Genomic DNA, 18,966 nt, shown 5'->3' with positions numbered 1-18,966 from the left:
GTCCCGGAGTCTAGTCTTCCGCACAGGTTTTCCATCTTCTATCAGGAATGTTATTTGGCTACACTCCTTCAATCGGCTTGTGAGCGGAATAGGGGCCTTCAGTTGTTATCTGCGCTCGTTTTGGTTTAGTGTATTTTTACTTTATGCTATAAGATGGGTCTTTTAGTGAGTATTGTTCAGTCTTTCTCCAAATTCCCAAGACGCTTACTGGAAGCCGATCGGGGTACCTCAACCAACCCTTCTTTCACAACACGGGCTTGGGACAGCAATAACAAAGTTAAAATAAAAAATCTATGGATGTATGCAAGAACCAAGTTTTACATCAGATGATGGTCACACGACTATATTACACTCAATTGCTTTCCAATAGTTTTTTGAGTGTGGGTTATTGTAGGATTTGCCTATAAACGTAAATATGCAGCGTTATAAGTACTTAGTGTGGTTCTTAATTGCAAACGAAATGTCTGGTGATTTCTAGACTTTTATATATAAGTAAAATACGACTATTTTGAAGTTGAAAAATATTTAGAACAGCTTATAGTTGAGTTTACGCTCTAAATACTCCTTATCATTGCAATGATGTGGCAAGTTCGATGACGTCGGTTGCTGTAATACTTGGTATGCGCTTTTCAGATCACTTGCACACTTTCATACCATAGTATGTTATGCATACATAGCCATTGTGGCTCGCCAAAATATAAAGTTACATGATATTATTTTCCTACACACAAAACACTAATACATTCTTGGCTTCTCATTTCACCATTTGCTGCAATCCTGCCATTTTCAATTCGAAATTCAAACAATAGAAACGAATCGGAAGTCAAAACAGAGATCGGAACGACACGCCAATATTGGAAGCGGAAGCTTTAATTTAGATTGTATTTATTTACTAATATTCTGTTCAAATTTGACAGTTCAACGCAAGGAAAAATTTTAAATGTGGGCTTTAAAGCCATAAATGGCGATAGTTGAATACAAAATGAGTTTTTTGTGCTTCACTGACCTTTACCAGGTTGTACAAATAATTTTTGTCGATTGATAAGAAAAACGCAATCCTATTTATTAAAATGTACACTTTATTAATCAGTATAATACCGTCTCTGCAACATTTAATACACTTGATTCACGATGATTCTCAACATCTGCCGCATCCCATCCCTGAAGTCAGAAGCTATTTAGTTCAAGCTATTGTCAAAATGCTCTCTGTGACACGGGCATTGTCCTGATGAAACATGTTTTTTTTCTGGCTAACAAACCGGATTACATATTCAGAATAATTTTTTTACCATCTTGCAAGTAATTCACAAACAAAATTCGGATGCTGGCATGGTTCACAACCATTTTTCTTAGAACAATCGTGACCTTAATTCGAATGTGTGTGGTTGACGTACAGAAAATATAGTATAAACACCGTGGCTATTTTTGCAGACGACCTTTTAAATACCGTTATGATAGTCAACTAGATACTTAGTTGATGTTAGATGCGTATAGATGGTTGACGGTGCGTATGAGTGAGATGCGTGAAGCGTTATTATGAAAGTGCTTACTGACCACAAACCCACATTTATACTAGAAGTTTGTAAGTATTTTTCATCACTTGTAAAACTGCAAGTTTTGTGTGATAACGTAAGCGTGATGCAGTTCATTTTACAATAAAAAAAAAGTTTTGTTTTATGAAACTTATTTATTTCGTTGTCTCATGATTGGCTCCTGAGACTCAAGCAGCTTAATCTGAAAGAAAATTTTTTTCTCTAAATGACAAATAAGATTTCCTTTTTTAAGTTTTAAATACAAAACTCTCTAGTACATTTCGCGACTAGACCGAAATATCCATGGTAAAAAGTAAATTTGTTCGATGTTAAACTCATTTAAAATATTTTACTCAGCTTAGCCGTCCAACAGCATAGTGTGATACTTGTGAAAATGAATTTAAAAAACATTAGTTGTTCCAACTGTCCAGATTATGAATTTATTCATGAAAGCATTTTGGAAAATGTTTTTTTAATGATTATTGCCATATCTTTTAATTTTGACCAATTATAGGTAATAAAATGTATTTTTTGCGCCCATGGACTATGGTTGTGCGTGGTTTTCGCGAACACAAGGTACACGATTTCCCCACTATCTCTTTACTGCCAATATGGAAAGCGCGGATACGAATGGTTAATAGGTTTAATGAAAATGATACTTGATGATATTTAAAACTACAGTCTACTCATGTCTACTTTTTCTCAACAAAAACTTTTTTTGCGTTTCAAAAGCAATTGGCCTGCCTTCTGCGCTCACAAATGCTGAAATTTTCAGCAAACATAGATGCTAATGCACCAAGTATACCCTTGTGGATAATGAACGTGCTTTGAGACGCCGCATAATGCGCGACGAAGATCCTGTTGTTGCTGTTGAATAGAGTATCATTGAAGACCGAAATGAGGTCCATCGGCCATCAACATTTGGAGCTGGGCTTTTTACTTTATAACAGATATTGTTTACGAATCTTATTTTGCGTGCTTACAAAATCCCACTCGTATAAGAATTGAAAACAGAATGACCAGCCTTTGCACGATCGGTGAATAGGCCTAAAAAAATGCACACCGATAACGATGAATGTACATTAATAAATAAAATTGACGCTATTGGAGGGATGATAATCCAAATAATCATTGTTGAGATGCCGTAAATTCCACAAAAAGTCACTGCCGGGTAAGCTTTCTGGGTAGAGGGAATTATTGGTTTCATTATTTCCTGTAAAAGCTGTTTGGTTCATATATCTTCAAAATGAAACCAGTCATAATGTTACAGTCATTGGGGAACGCTTTTGTGTCTTGACTTTTATGTTCTATTTGGAGGATGTTTGAACAGCGTACACCCTGGTTAGGTCTTGACATCTGAATGGATGAAAATAATGCAGCTCTGAAAGTATTCGAGGCAGTACCCGAGAGGGGAAAGCAGAGAAGAGGAAGATCTCCACTCCGTGTGGTAAGTTCAGGTGAAGAGTGAACTGGCTTCGCTCGGAGGTTTCCAATTAGCGCCACTTTGCTAAAAGAAGAAGAAACGGACTCGCGTGCTGCTGTTTAAACTCGGCCATAACCGCGTAGGCGGATGTCTACGCCAATAAAAAAATAAAATTCGGAGAATGTTAATGTGGACCAATGGTTCCAACAAGTCAGCGCTAAATACTATTCGGGCTATCACTTCTCCGAACATATTTGTTAAAATTTAATGGAAAATGCTTAATTTCATTATAAAGTTAATTCCAACGGAATTTTAGGCCTCTACAGCTGATGTTATCTTTACAAAAAGTGCGTATAAACAGAGGTCGTCTAAGTAGTTTGATCACTTATTCTTATTCTTTGTTGGAAATTATATAATTCATATCTGTCTTATATATAACATACTCTAATGTACAACATATGTAGTGTGAATATGAACTTATAATGGACCTCTACAAAAATTTACATCTTTGAACGTTCTCTCCATTACAACAGTGAATACCGAGGCAAAATCACAAGGACCCTACCACTTTCATGGCTGCACCCCTTTTTAAGGATTTTCTCGTAACGTCATTTGTAATATAATATGAATATCATTGTATTAACACAAGCCGTCCATGCATATCTGTCTGTTAAGACAGTGTCAGGCTATTAATCCTTCGAAACATTTGTAAGAGTACAAATAGATAAGCACATAGGTAAGCTCTCACATGTGTACATAAATATGTACGAGTATATATAATTCCACATACTACTTTGTATTACGAATTGTGTGAGTGTTAGATATATGCACACACTGGCTAGCAACAGGTCGTTTCTGCAGCTCTTTAGTCTTGTTTTTACTCTCTCTCCGCCCTATTCGCTCTTTTTTCTAGGAAAAGTTGTTGCCTCTTTTGCTCTCACTATATAAATATTGGTATTAACATTTGCATATAGCTCTAGCATTTACGGCGCCATATGTAGAAAGCTTTTTCCTTCTTCATTCTTCTCTTTGGGCGCATGTACACCATGTCGTATGAGTAATGCGAGAAAGTGCGACGAAGCTTTCTTATCAAAACTCAATGCATAAATGAAAATTTATGACTATTGTCGCTTGAAGTTGAGAAAGAGCTAATATCATGCTTGTTGCTGTGAAACTTAAACAACAAGAACAAATTTGGAATGCAAGCTACCAACAAAAATAAGAGCAATAATAATTTAATACAGACTGAATGCTGTGAAGACGAGCAGCTGTTCTTTTGACAACAAGAGAGCAATAGTCGATTGATGCTAACCGGCTAGCAGTGAAATTGCTTATAACACACACATACATACCTATTTCGGCTTCGGCTCTGACTTTACTTCATTCATTGCCTTTATGTTTACTGACGCCAACTGAAAGAACGGGATGCTCAAACGGATGCGCAGACTGGCGTCGCTGTGCTGCACTGTTATGATAACATTGAACTTTTGCTTAGCAGCTGTGTTGATGAACCGCTTTTAGTGTGTTCGCAAACATCACTCCGTCGTTGGTCGGACAAAGTGTGGCACGCGGTCGCGCGTTTCTACATTTAAATTAAAGAATGTTCTTATATAAAATACGAAACTAAGGCTAATTCAAGTGCAGTTCGCGATTAAGTGGGTGAATTTAACTGTAACTTAACTTTACTATAATAATGTAATTATGCAATCATACAAGCTGTGATTACTTGAGTTTCCAACAGTTTTTTCATGTTAAAATTTCCTTTATTTGGCTACATTTTAGATATTTATTTGTACATTTGAAAAATGTAATTTAAATGTTTGAACGCTTGGTGAATGAAAAATTATACTTAAACTCCAAGAAATCGGAAAAACGGAAAACAAGGCGGTCTTCAGCGATAATAATTATTTTAAGTTTATATCTTCATGGAACAGGAGAAAACGCAATAAAATAAAAAGTTTGTGGATAAGAGTGAATACATCAAAATATTCAAACATTTATACAAATATATTTTTTCAGAAAAAATGTTAAGAAGGCTGATCCATTTCGACGTTCCCGACTTAAAACATAGAAACTCCATATTTAAGAGATAAAGTTTATTATCATTTATAAGGACATTCTTTGGCATTTACTTTTTAAAGATTATCTCTTTCTAATGTTGGCTGCAGATAATCCGTCCGTTGAGTCCAATTCTCGATGACTCCTTCGCAAATTTCAACTGGTCACCAGCGAATGACACGCGTGATATTTTGCTCTAATCGAAGCGTGATTATCCGCATCCTCACTACACTTTACACATCCGTGCAAGAAAAAGAGTTACGGTGGTCAATCGATCAGCTCAAACATAAAATGGGCTGCTTACCGAAGTGTTATCACAATATACCCACTCATTGTGTGAGAAGTGGCGACGTTTTATTGAAACCAAATGACGCTGAGATCACGAGCTTCAATTTCAGGCGTTAAATAGATGGTTATGAAGCGCAATTATGGTCGCCATTGACGGTTACGTTCTCACTGCCATAATTTTTGTAGAAATATCGGTTTGCCTGCCTTCAAACCACACCATACCGCTTTTTTTTCTGAATGAAATGGGAGCTCTTGAATCTTTTCCGGTTGTTCTTCGTCTCAAATGCGGCAATTTTACTTGTTAACATACCTATGAATCTAAAATGTGCTTCATAGGTGAACAAAATTTGGTTTGAAAGTGCCGTATCTTCTTGGAACATTTCAAGAACCCATAGAGCGAAGTCATGTCGGTTGGGAAGGTCGAGCGGCTTCTGTTCTTGCACAATGTATATTTTTTACGCTTTCAATTTAAGATCTCGGCATAAAAGTCGTTCCATACGCCAGTCCGAGTTGCTTCGATCGGCGACAAATCGACTGTCCACGGTCTACACTCTTAGCTACGGCTGCTACATTTTCTACACTGTGGTCTATTCGGTCGCATATTATCCAGTAATGAATGATGGGTCTCAAGATGTGTGAATATGATGGGTATTGCGAATAGTACGCTCAGTAGGCTAATTATATTATACCATACGATTATATCGACCACACACTTTATGGAATGTGATTTCGTAGTCAAGTTGAACGATTTGTAAACGTTGTTCAGAAGTGTGATCTGTCAAAAAAAAGTTATTGAAAAAGGTATCTCTAATTGTATTCCCCGCTATATGGATTTGGGTATAGCTATATGCATATGTTTACTCGTCATTTGTAATTTGACCTTCTTTCTGAGTTTAGTTTTTGTAGCCAGTCATGCCAATATTTAGTCATACAGAGAGCTTGAAGCATAACAAGTCTAAGGCAGTGGTTTCATTAATGGAACTTTTTGACAACACATGCACGCACATTTACAGGAACCACAACGAACGAAGCTAAAAAATATACACAGAGGCATCACTCATACGCCATGGTGCTCGATAACTTCGTCTTCGCTTATCAATTGCTTTACACGCTCAATTCAGCATCGCAACATCTGTGCATGTGTGACAAGCCATGATATACCGAGTGCTAGTAATAATTAATTATAACGGGAAATTTGTGCAGTTTCACCGTTTCTGACAAATTGCCTCCCGCTGAGTGGTAAATTAGTAGAGTTTGTGAATAGGCGAACATAAAGGAATATATACTTTTTGAGTGATTAGTATGGGACCTGTGGTAATTCTTGTCACGCCTTTTCATATTTTCGGCATTGAGTTATATTATATTCAATATTAAACGTTCCGTTAGTTTTGCAAAGATGCCGATAAAGATGATCGATATCTATGGAAAAAAGGTGAGCAACGCCACGTTGAAATTTGTTCACTCTCAAGCGGTTTGCGAAATATGTACATTCAACTGATTAGGAGATTCGCGCAGACATTGTACATTTTTAAACTAAAGATGCACTTCTTTGAAGCGATTCCATCGTCATCTGACAGATTTGTGTCTTATGTAGAGTGTAGTTTCAGAACTTTATAGTTTTTGGAAAATGGAATATTGTTGGATGTGTCTGTGATCCGATTACGCTAACCTGTAATACAAACCTGTTCACTATGCCAAGGGACAATGCAATACACTAAGCTACATCACAACTAAGTATATTCATATCAAACGCCATTCCCACATAATAATCATCCCTAACTGTGGTAACCACCAATTTTCCATTAATAGATTGTTATAAGATCTCTAAGTGAATTTCCTCAAATGATCTTAAGTAACATTTAAATAGACTGTCAAAGCAGTGCATTAATTCTAGGAAGCTTTTAGCTAACTACAAGATCACACATCCACAGCACTATTCTTTAATTCCATGTATAAAATATATATTTAAGGTATTCATGTTCGCGAAAATGTTATGTCCATGAATGTGGACAAGTCGCTAGCAAAATTTGGGATAAAACTCCGACCACACTGAAAATTTAGAACAATCCACAAATTTTCAGTAAAGTGCTTAAATCACAATTAGAAAAGCAAACAAAATATTTACAAACAACGGAATGAAAATGTCAAGTAATTACAAAATCTCGCCGCTTATTGCTTTACAAGTGGAAGACTTTCGCTTACAAGAGCAATTAAATGCGAAGAATCTTTCAAAGAGAAAACAATAATTGCACATAGTACGTAGTACCAAGAAAGTGAACAGAGAAAACAAACACAAGATGAAACAAAAACTTTACAGTTTGCAAGCCATTTAGTCCAAGGCAGCTCGCGGGTATGGCAAGTTCAAGAAAGAACGAGAGAGAGAGACCTAGAGTTCTAGAAACAAGTGATTTGCAAAGACGAAAACCTGCACTGAATTTTCTTTTACTTAGAAGATGCTTGTGTTTGGGTGGCGTGTACGAGGGCTGTCCGATAAATAACCGACCTAACCATGATGCACGCGACTTCTTCAAAATTTTTTTTTTTTTCTGCATAGTCTCCTTCTAACTCCACACACTTCTCCCAGCGATGCTCCCATCTCTGCAACCCTTCCAAATAGTACTTGGCGTCTTTGTCTGCAAAATTTGAGTTCACGAAAGAGATTGCCTCCTCATTTTACGAAAATCTCTGGCCGCCTAGAGCAGTTTTAAGTTGAGGAAACAAAAAAAGTCGCTTGGTGCTAGATCCGGTGAATGAGGTGGATGGTCAAGCAGTTCGAACCGCGATTCGTGGATTTTCGCCATGGCGACTGTTGAGGCGTGAGACGCTGCGTTGTCTTGGTGGAACAAGACTTTATTTTTTTGCAAAATGTGGCCGATTTTTCGAAATTTCTTCCTTTAGCTTGTCCAATAATGATGCGTAGTATGCTCCTGTTATAGTTTTTCCTTTTTCAAGATAGTCGATAAAAATAATTCCATGGCTGTCCCAAAAAACACTCGCCATCACTTTCCCAGCCGAATACACAGCTTTAGGTTTTTTTGGGGCTGGTTCCCCCTTTTCAATCCACTGTTTAGATTGGATTTTTGTTTCGGGCGTATAATGATGAATCCAAGTTTCGTCTACAGTTATCAATCGGCGCCAAAACACGGTCTTATTGCCTCTAAACTGAGCCAACAGAGCGCTGGAAATGTTCATGCGCGGACGTTTGTGGTCTAGCGTAAGCAATCGCGGCACCCAACGCGCGGACAGCTTTCTCATGCCCAAATCTTGGTTTAATAGGTGACAAACAGTTTCTTTTGACATCTTCATAATCTCAGCTATTTCCCTAACTTTAATCCGGCGTTCGTCTAGTACCAATTGATGAACTTTAGCGATGTTATCGTTAGTGGTTACAGTTTTTGGACGCCCAGGACGTTCATTATCTTCCAAGCTCCTGCGACGACGTTTAAATTCAGCTGCCCAAAATTTTACGATGGTAAACGATGGTGCAGAGACACCATACACAGAGTCCAACTAATCTTTGATTTGTGATGGCGTATTGCCTTTCAAAAATAAAAATTTAATTACAGCTCGATATTCAATTTTTTCCATTTTGGGGAAATCACCGAAATAGACTCACAAAAACGACTGTCAACAGATAATTGCGCAAGATAAATTTCTGAAATTTTGGCGAGTAGCTATTATAATATGCACAATTTGAAGTAGATACTTTTTTTTCAGATGTGCCGCTAGCTTCACGTGAGGTCGGTTATTTATCGGACAGTCCTCGTAAAAGTGAGTGACTCAAGGACAGTGGAACTTGTAAAAGTGAAGAGATTTCGAACACTTCTAGATCTACTTTCATGCTTTTATTGACGCCATGCGGCTTTGCTCAGATGTCAGCAGTCAGTTAGTAAGCCCAACTTAATTATATAATTTTTTTAGAACATACTGCTACTGCGTATAGTAGTTTTCTTGACCTAACGGTTGTACATATTATCTAAAACTATTCGAGCTAGATATAGGATTATATATAGAGATTGGCTTGGATTCCGACGCTAATATAAAATTCACTGTTATTAGAAAAAAGCACTTTCTGAAATTTATTAAGATTTCTTATCTACTAACCGGTAGACGGTATTTAAGTTGGGAATATTGACAAAAGGAAGTATTGATCCGCATTTACCTATTTCCGACTTAAGTTATAATTCCGTTTCGAAAATTTTTGGACCAAAAGTAAAAGACCTTGAGGGCGCTATTTATGCGAAGACTGAAGACATACGATAAGGAAATGAAATGTTGGAGCTATTCAAATACGACGGTGAAGAACTGATAAGGATCATGCATCAGCTTCTTTGTGAAATATGGTCGGATGAAAGCATGCCTAACGATTGGAACATATGTGTGCTCTACTCAATCCACAAAAAGGGAGACCCCACAATATACACCAACTACCGCGGGATAAATTTCCTCAGCATCGCATCACATATGTTTCTATGGAGCGTATTATGTGAAAGATTAAAGCTCACCGTCAACAAACTGATTGGACCTTAAGAGTGTGGTACCAGATATTCACCTTGCGCCAAATTTTGGAAAACACCCGTGAAAGGAGAATCGACACACACCACCTCTTCGTTGATTTTGACGTCAAAGAGAGCAAGGAAAACTTCACAGAGATGCATTAGTAGCCAAAATAAAATTAAGAAAAAAACGTGGAGATACAAAAGTGAATATTATACAGACACATATGTATGAATATATCTATATATATATATATGTATGAATATATATAATTCAGATTAACTAATGCAGAGACCAGGTAGAAACTGTTTAAACAGAAAATTGACAATACCGGATATGAAATAATGGTAGCTGCGTAAGTGAAGAAGCTAAAATTTTTGTAACCGATGGGTTTCGTTTTTTATTATTTCTCCTCGGAGACTATCGGCCATATACCCAGAATTTGATTAGATTGATCAGCCAAGGATATCCATGATGAGAATATTTTATAAAAATATAATATTCTGTTGAATTATTACATTCGTGGATTAACAGTTTTGGGCATTTAGAGAGGTTATAAGTGAAAGAACAGAAGTATAATCATAATAAAAGTTTGCAACTGTACTGTGGATGTCATGTGATATAACCTGTGCCGTGAACGCCGATGATTGAAAATAATCACGATTGACTTCCTAAGATTCAGTGATTTTTCACATTTAATCAATGAGTGTTGAAAATTTAATTTACTTAAACACATTAAACAAAATTTTGATGAAGGAAACCCTTAACTTTTTGCATTTTCACAGTAATAATTATGTTTTGCCAAAATGTTTCATAAATCGATTGAAAGAGAATATTATCATTTCCAACTGCCCGCTAACGGTTTCATTCAGTCATCAAAAAGGTTATTATGTGATGATCATGATTGTAATACTGACAATTATTTTGAATTAATTTTAAGAAATTCGGTTTTAAAAATATATGTGTATATATTAATGTGCACATATTCATATATTTTAGGTGCAGATAATTACTTGTTGCACTAATTGTTATTGGAGAAGGAAAATATGTATGAATACAATATATCGCTCATTTGCTGCAAGACCGGCATAAGTCAAAAAAAATCGATTCTCCAGAAAACGCGTTTAAAGTTTTCAACTTACTACAACCTTACACGGTGACTCCAACCTTACACCTCTTCTCAAGCGGAGCATATAAGAGGTATTCATATGAATTTTTCACTCAACATGTAGTATGATATAACGAACAATTCTGCAGCATTAACTCAAAATTCACGTTTTTTGAATTATGCCGTTCTTGCAGCAAATGAGCGATATATTAGGGTATCCGTTGATTCCTGGCTGAATTTTGACTAAACATAAGGATACAATGTAAATGAACGCATTATTTTCGATTGAAACCTCGCCTACATCAGTTTACTTCTCCCATACAATTAGCAAAATATCATGCTAAATGTCATATTTTACAATCATATTTTTTACAAATATTTTTTTCAACAAAAATTATTGTGCGTTTATATTGTAGAAAGGAAATAACTACTGATACGAAATTTTATATTCTAGAAAAGAAGTTTTAATATTTTTTTACTATATATGTAATTAAATTTATACATCAAATATACTCTTATTATATAGTACACCATGTCGTATGAACAATATTCTAATTCTTGAAACTCCTTTTGTAGAAAATTTCGCATTAGAACATGATTTCCTTTCAGTATGTCAAAAAAAAAACTATATGACAGTCTAATGCAGCGGTGACCAAGCAAATGTCAACGAGATTAAACCTGAAACAGACAAATAAAAACACGTGTACAAACACATGCACACACTGGCGCTCACAGACGTTGGTTCTTGAAGCCATTAGTTGCACAAGTAGAAGGCATTGACCGGAAATTGTATGCAAAATGAACGCTGACATACATAAATATGTACTATAATATATACAATTACCAGCCCTTCGCCTACGGATATAGCGGTTTCTTCGGAGTCTGCTGCAATCCCGAGTTATCAGTTACCAGTTGCCTTGTGCTTGTCGGCTCTTGACTGTTGAGCGTCGATTTCTGATTTCTACTTTTCGCTGATTTTGTCACTTGCCACAATTGTTGTGGCTCCTGCTGTTCATACTTACATTTTTTGTTTTTGCTTCCTAAGTGTGAAATCACTGCCTTAACGCACCAGAAAGCAATGCGAGAAATGAAAGCTTGCGATATCCTTACACTTACAGAAAGTATCTCTTCAAGTAAATGAACTAGTATCTAATTGTATGTATGTATATTTGCTCATAAATAGGCTTGTTTAGGCAAGGGACTTAGACTGTGGAGTGAAACAATTTTGTTCATGTACGGCGTTAAACCATTTTTTTTTATTAAAATATTGATTTTTGTGGTTTCAGCTCATTGTGGGCGGCGTCTCGCCTATTGTCCAATTTTGATAGCGGCTCCTATTAAGCCCTTTCATGCAATATTTGGTGCATTATTTAATAATATTGAAGTATTTTGTTAATGTTTTCAACAAAACTGTTATAAGGGATTTGGTTTTTTCCTGATTTCATCAATTTTTACACTGTCAGATTGGATAGCAAATTTTTTGCATTTAACGAAATTTTTTTACTTGCCTTGAAAGGTTTGGAACAGACGAATATTAAACCAATTTAATGGCAGCCTGGAACCAAACCTACTTTTTTAACTTTTTACAAACCATAGATGCCTCCATTTGTACGTTTTTATGCTAATAAGGCTTTTATCTATGCCAAAAGTTTACTTTTTAAGGGGTTATTCTAGTCTGGAAATCAAATTTTGGGCAGTTTTTTGAATTTTATTAAAAACAAAGCAAACTGATTTTTACTGATATCTTAACAATACAGAAAAAAAAATTTACAAAAAAGTATTATAAATTAAAATAATTAGAGGGGGGCGAGACAGGTGTAAATGACGCATCCTGGTGACATTGATCCTGACTCTCCTGGTGGTCTGAAAAAAAAATCAAAAGAAATTCTTAATCAGTAAAGATGCTGTTATAGTCCCTACCTCAGAGAAGACGAAAAGAATTTGTTTGAAAATAAAAATCATGTTTACGCTTTTTTATGAAATTCCTGATTTTTTTTTAATATTAAAAAACAAAAATTTTGACATGATGCTGGTGGAACGATAAAGGATTATATAAAGAAGGTTCACACAAAATTTCAAGTAAATCGGTTGTATAAAACTTGAGATAATGCCGGTACCGTGTGGAAAAAAGTAGTTTCGAGAAAAACGAACGGGACTAGGTACTGCGTCACTAAAGTAACTGTAGCTCTTAAAATAATTTTTATTTTTAAAAATCTTTGGGGGATATGTTCTTAAGGGTCTAAACTTTAAATATATGAAAAAAATCGAATTTTTCAAAATTCTAGAGTAGAATACCCTCTTAATATTAGTTAATCATGTAATATTTAATCTAGATATATTTCATTGGTTTGAAAAACGTAAAAATCTATATAAATAAAAATGAATCGCCAAAATGTATGTACGCGCATCACTTTCATACGACTGAACCAAATTTGATAATTCTTTTTTTAAAATGTTCGTTGAGGTTCAGGGATGGTTTATGCGGAGAAAAAAACTCGAAAAATTGCCGGAAAATCCCTAAAAGCGGCCCTTTTCTTTTTCGCATAGAAACGAATGGATGTTTGTTTATTAGCAACGCTAAGGGAACGACTGAACCAATCTTGATGAAATTTGCAGAGAATGTTCTGCGTGGATTGGGGAAGGTTTAGAAATAAAAAAACCTGTATGTCATTCATGAGGAAAAGTCGGAAAATTGAACAATTCCAAAAAGTTAATTTTTTCCATACACATTTTTTATTCAATTTTTTTGTTTTAATTTTCAATTATTTAAATCTTTCAAATTTGGCGTTTGCTTCAAAAATTTTTTAAAATTATACAGTGAAAATGTTATGTGTTTTTCACATAAAGTGATCAATTATAGATTGAAATTTGTCACGATGCCATGAAGAGGTCGCGCTAATATCAGTCGGCGTTCTTTTTGGCATCAACACATTAGCAGTCCAAGGCACATGAACGAGTGCTCCCAAGATGCGATGACATTCGTACGGTGTTATGGGTCGCGATCAATCAGAAAGCGATCGTCACGATGTCACAGCAAGACTTTTCAAGCAACAGCTTCGATGGACATTATCTTGAAGCAACGCATATACTATGGTGCTGTTAGATGCTAGATGTACCCTGTTGAGTGGCAAAAGAGAGGTTTGCCGCACGCACACATTCTTCTTTTAATGGTGGAAGGTGATTACATCAGATCAAATAGATGAAATCCTTCAATCATGCGGCAATTCCTGATGCAAAGAAAGATCCAGTATTATACGAAGTGATGAAAACCAATAAGATTCATGTCAATAAATGCACGAAACAGTATCCACGTACTTTTCTTTCGGAAACACAAACTAGAAATGATGGATATCCACAATATCGATGTCGCTCACCAGACGACAACGGCAGAACATTTAGCATTCAATTAAGAGGCGGGAGTATCGAAGTTGACAACACATGGATCGTACTATATTCTCCACTGTTGTCTAATTCACATTCAAAACTCATATCAATGTTTAGTATTGCAGTTTGGTGTAATCGATAAAATACGTTTGTAAGTACGTCGCCAAAGGACGCAACATGGCGATTATTGGTCTTGAACGATACGGTCGATACGTGAACTGCAATAAGGCGCTTTGTAGGATATTTACTTTTACAATTCATGAACGTTTTCCGACTGTTGTGCGTCTCCCAGTTAATTTGGAGAATGGCCAAAGAGTGTGTTTCAACCCAGAGAATACAGTATAGCCAGTGGAAAACATCGAGAGCAACAAAATTAACATTGACGAGTTTTTTCTCAACTTTCGTCAGTGATTCGTTTGTGAGAACATTGCTCTATTCGAAAATACCTTGGTATTATACATGGAATGCATCGTCGAATAGTTACGCAGAAAGCAAGGCCAACCAGTAGATTGACATGCAGGTGTCTTATCAACTAATGCATTAGGACGAATTTACACAATCCACCCGAAAACGACGATTGTTTCTATCTTCGGTAGCTATTGATTAATGTACGCGGTTCAACTTTATTTGAGTCATTGTTTACTGTGAATGGTATATGGGAATATGTGAAAGTTTTGGAGAAGTAAGCCAGCAATTACAAATGCTGGAACACGTTAATCACTGGAATGAAAATGACGTTCGCATACTTTTCGATATAAACATCGACATTGTCAAAGACATTTTACATCGTCTTCGCTAAAAATTGGAAATGGTACAATAACGGTTGATACTTCCGGTGGTTCGATATCAATTCCATCTTCCCTTTATCAATTCACGAAAGATGAACTCATCACAAATGTTCGGACATTGGCCAAATTATCGTAAACGATTCCTTAAGTGCACGTGCAATGTTAGCTGCCAAAAATACCGATGTTTTTGACTTCAACTGAAAGATTTAAAGTCAAATTCCGGGAGACTTGCGCTCATACAAATCGATCGGTCGTATGAAGACGACGCCGTGAATTATCCAGTGGTAGTACTAAATTCTTTAGACAGGCTTGTATACCACCGTATCATTTGCGTCTCAAAGTAAGATCCGTCGTTATTATATTTCGCAATCTTCAAGCGCCGAAAGTGTGTAATGGAACCTGACTGATTGTGACGCACCTATCGAATACAAGGAGGAGAATGCTTGATTCTACGAATTCTTTGAGGATTTCTCTTTTAAGTTCAAACGTATTCCGTTTCCAGTGAAAATTGAATTCGAGATGTCAATCAACAGGACCTAAATATAGTCGCATAGTGTGAGGCATAAATTTGGAAATGCTATGTTTTTCACACGTCCGTGGCGTGCTCACGAGTTGGAAAACCATCTTTTCTGTACAACCGGAACAGAAACCGAAAAATATTATTTATAAAGCTACGTTACATTGAAAAAAAAAAATGAAATGAGAAATTTAACTTTCTTTTCATTACAAACCATATAATTTCACGCAGGACAACGGCTGCGGGGTCAGCTAGTAATTAATAAAGTTAGATTACAAGATATATCTATTGTGATAGCTGACATTAAAAAAACTTAAAACAGATTTTATATTATATTGTATGTGTACGCTTAACCCTAAGTGTCCTCTTACTCTCCTTTCAAATGCCATTTATTAGATTTTTGACATCCCTCCTTACTTTTCTAGGCGTCGATGAATATGGTTTCTTCTCTTGGTTCTTTCGATCCTCTGCTTCCCGCATTTGGTCAGTGTATATTTGAAAATTGAAGGAGTCTGAATTGGCCGTTGACGCGGGGGGCTCGTAGAGATATTACTTTCTATCCTAATTCTTAACATTTTCGATAATTATGTTTTCTATATTTATAGACTTCTTAAAATAATTACTTATCAAACTTAGTTTCAGGTGATAAGTGCAACCGTTAGGAGAACGAAACTATTATACTCTGTAGCAACAGTTTTCAAGAGTATACAAAATTACTCAATTACGTATTGCAAATTTAAAACTAATTAGTTATTATTGGTGACGAAATATACACGTATTGGAATAAATAATCGTTTGACAACCCTATATTAAATTTAACGGAAGCTCATTAGCCAAACTGTCAATAAATTGGTTCAATATTCACTTTTCACTTAAATTAGTAACGTTGAAGTCATATTTAATCTGCGTTCAAAAGATAAATCTTGGAATTACTGTTCTCTCATCTGACCTCATATAAAGGGTGATTTTTTAAGAGCTTGATAACTTTTTTTAAAAAAAAAACGCATAAAATTTGCAAAATCTCATCGGTCCTTTATTTGAAACGTTAGATTGGTTCATGACATTTACTTTTTGAAGATAATTTCATTTAAATGTTGACCGCGGCTGCGTCTTAGGTGGTCCATTCGGAAAGTCCAATTTTGGGCAACTTTTTCGAGCATTTCGGCCGGAATAGCCCGAATTTCTTCGGAAATGTTGTCTTCCAAAGCTGGAATAGTTGCTGGCTTATTTCTGTAGACTTTAGACTTGACGTAGCCCCACAAAAAATAGTCTAAAGGCGTTAAATCGCATGATCTTGGTGGCCAACTTACGGGTCCATTTCTTGAGATGAATTGTTGTCCGAAGTTTTCCCTCAAAATGGCCATAGAATCGCGAGCTGTGTGGCATGTAGCGCCATCTTGTTGAAACCACATGTCAACCAAGTTCAGTTCTTCCATTTTTGGCAACAAAAAGTTTGTTAGCATCGAACGATAGCGATCGCCATTCACCGTAATGTTGCGTCCAACAGCATCTTTGAAAAAATACGGTCCAATGATTCCACCAGCGTACAAACCACACCAAACAGTGCATTTTTCGGGATGCATGGGCAGTTCTTGAACGGCTTCTGGTTGCTCTTCACCCCAAATGCGGCAATTTTGCTTATTTACGTAGCCATTCAACCAGAAATGAGGCCTCATCGCTGAACAAAATTTGTCGATAAACACATTTCGAACCGAACACTGATTTTGGTAATAAAATTCAATGATTTGCAAGCGTTGCTCGTTAGTAAGTCTATTCATGATGAAATGTCAAAGCATACTGAGCATCTTTCTCTTTGACACCATGTCTGAAATCCCACGTGATCTGTCAAATACTAATGCATGAAAATCCTAACCTCAAAAAAATCACCCGTTATATGTACAAATTTTAATATATAGTATAAGTACACATTGTACTATATCTGATATACTAAGCTTTGTCCATTGTAAAATCCGGCCTTAAAGTGCAAATGCTATCTGTGTATATAGCTAGAACGAGTTCGGGAACCATATTTAATTACTCGTTTTAAACCTGATTTGAGGTTTTATTCAATACTTAATTTCTTTTTTTAAACTTTAAGGAGCTAGTAATATTCTTTTTTAATTGTGTAAAGAAATCAGCATTTGCATTAAAGAATCCGGAAGGACAAGTAAAATCCGTACTGGCATGACGTTTTCTTCATATTTGCAAAAAATAAATTAACAATTTTTCGGGAATATTTCATTTCTCAGGAGTTAAAAAGTAATCTAAGGAATCCAGAGTTAAACTCAGTTTATTGTTTTCCTTATAAGGCAAAAATGATATGTTAAGAGTCTAATTATTGTCGATTATTTATTCTATTTTTCTGTACACAATTCTTTATATTATAATTTTATATATAATTGGATTAAAAATTATATACTCATACATATTTCATGTCAAAGGAATATTAGTTCTATCGCACAGTAAATTGCTAAACCTCATTTAAACTTTAGGCAGAATTGGTGAGTCAAAGAGATTTGCGAACGGTGCCGCATTATGGTTTCAATTTTCAAAGGACGTCTTTTAATTGGCTTCAGTAAATACATGTTTCAGTTGTTCTAGCATGTATGCTGTCTACTTTCTACGATTTCCAGCAAAGAGTCATATATTTCTTGTTATTGTTATGATTGTTAGTGAGAGAATATGAGAAATCGGACTACAAACCACGCTTATTTTCCCATACGAGGGCTGCTATATATATTTCTGGCCTGCAATCTGACATTTCCATTGGAAAGTTTGACATTTTTTAGCATAACATCACTCAGAACGTTTGTCATTTAATCGTGAATTGTTTTATTTACAGGGAATTAAAAAATTCATCTCGGCCAAAAAATGGAATTAACTCGTGAACATTTTCGTGCGATCATTTTTCACAATTTTTTCAATCGTGGCCGACGCTCGCTCAAAGACGAATTCCGTGAAGGTCGTCCAAAAACAGCCGTTGTGCCAGAAAACATCGATGCCGTACGTGAACTGATAATGCAAGACCGTCATGTAACATACCTTCAGATAGAGGCATGCCTATGCATTTCTCCCACCAGCATACATTTGATATTGCATGAACACCTGGCCGTAAAAAAGGTTTATTCTCTTTGAATCCTGCACAATTCGACAACCGCTCAAAAAAAGGCTCGTGTGGATTGGTGTAAAGAAATGCTGAAAAAATACGATCGCGGTGCTTCAAAAGACGTTTATAAGATCGTCACAGGTGAAGAATCATGGTTCCATGCGTTTGAGCCCGAAACAAAACCAGTAATCGACCGTGTGGGTCTTCCACGACGAGCCAAATATGTATAACGAAAAAAAAAAAACACATTTTCGTTGATAAATGT

This window comes from Bactrocera dorsalis, chromosome 3, assembly GCF_023373825.1.
Source record: "Bactrocera dorsalis isolate Fly_Bdor chromosome 3, ASM2337382v1, whole genome shotgun sequence".
Lineage (NCBI taxonomy): Eukaryota > Metazoa > Arthropoda > Insecta > Diptera > Tephritidae > Bactrocera > Bactrocera dorsalis.
Note: the sequence above shows the minus strand (reverse complement) of the source record.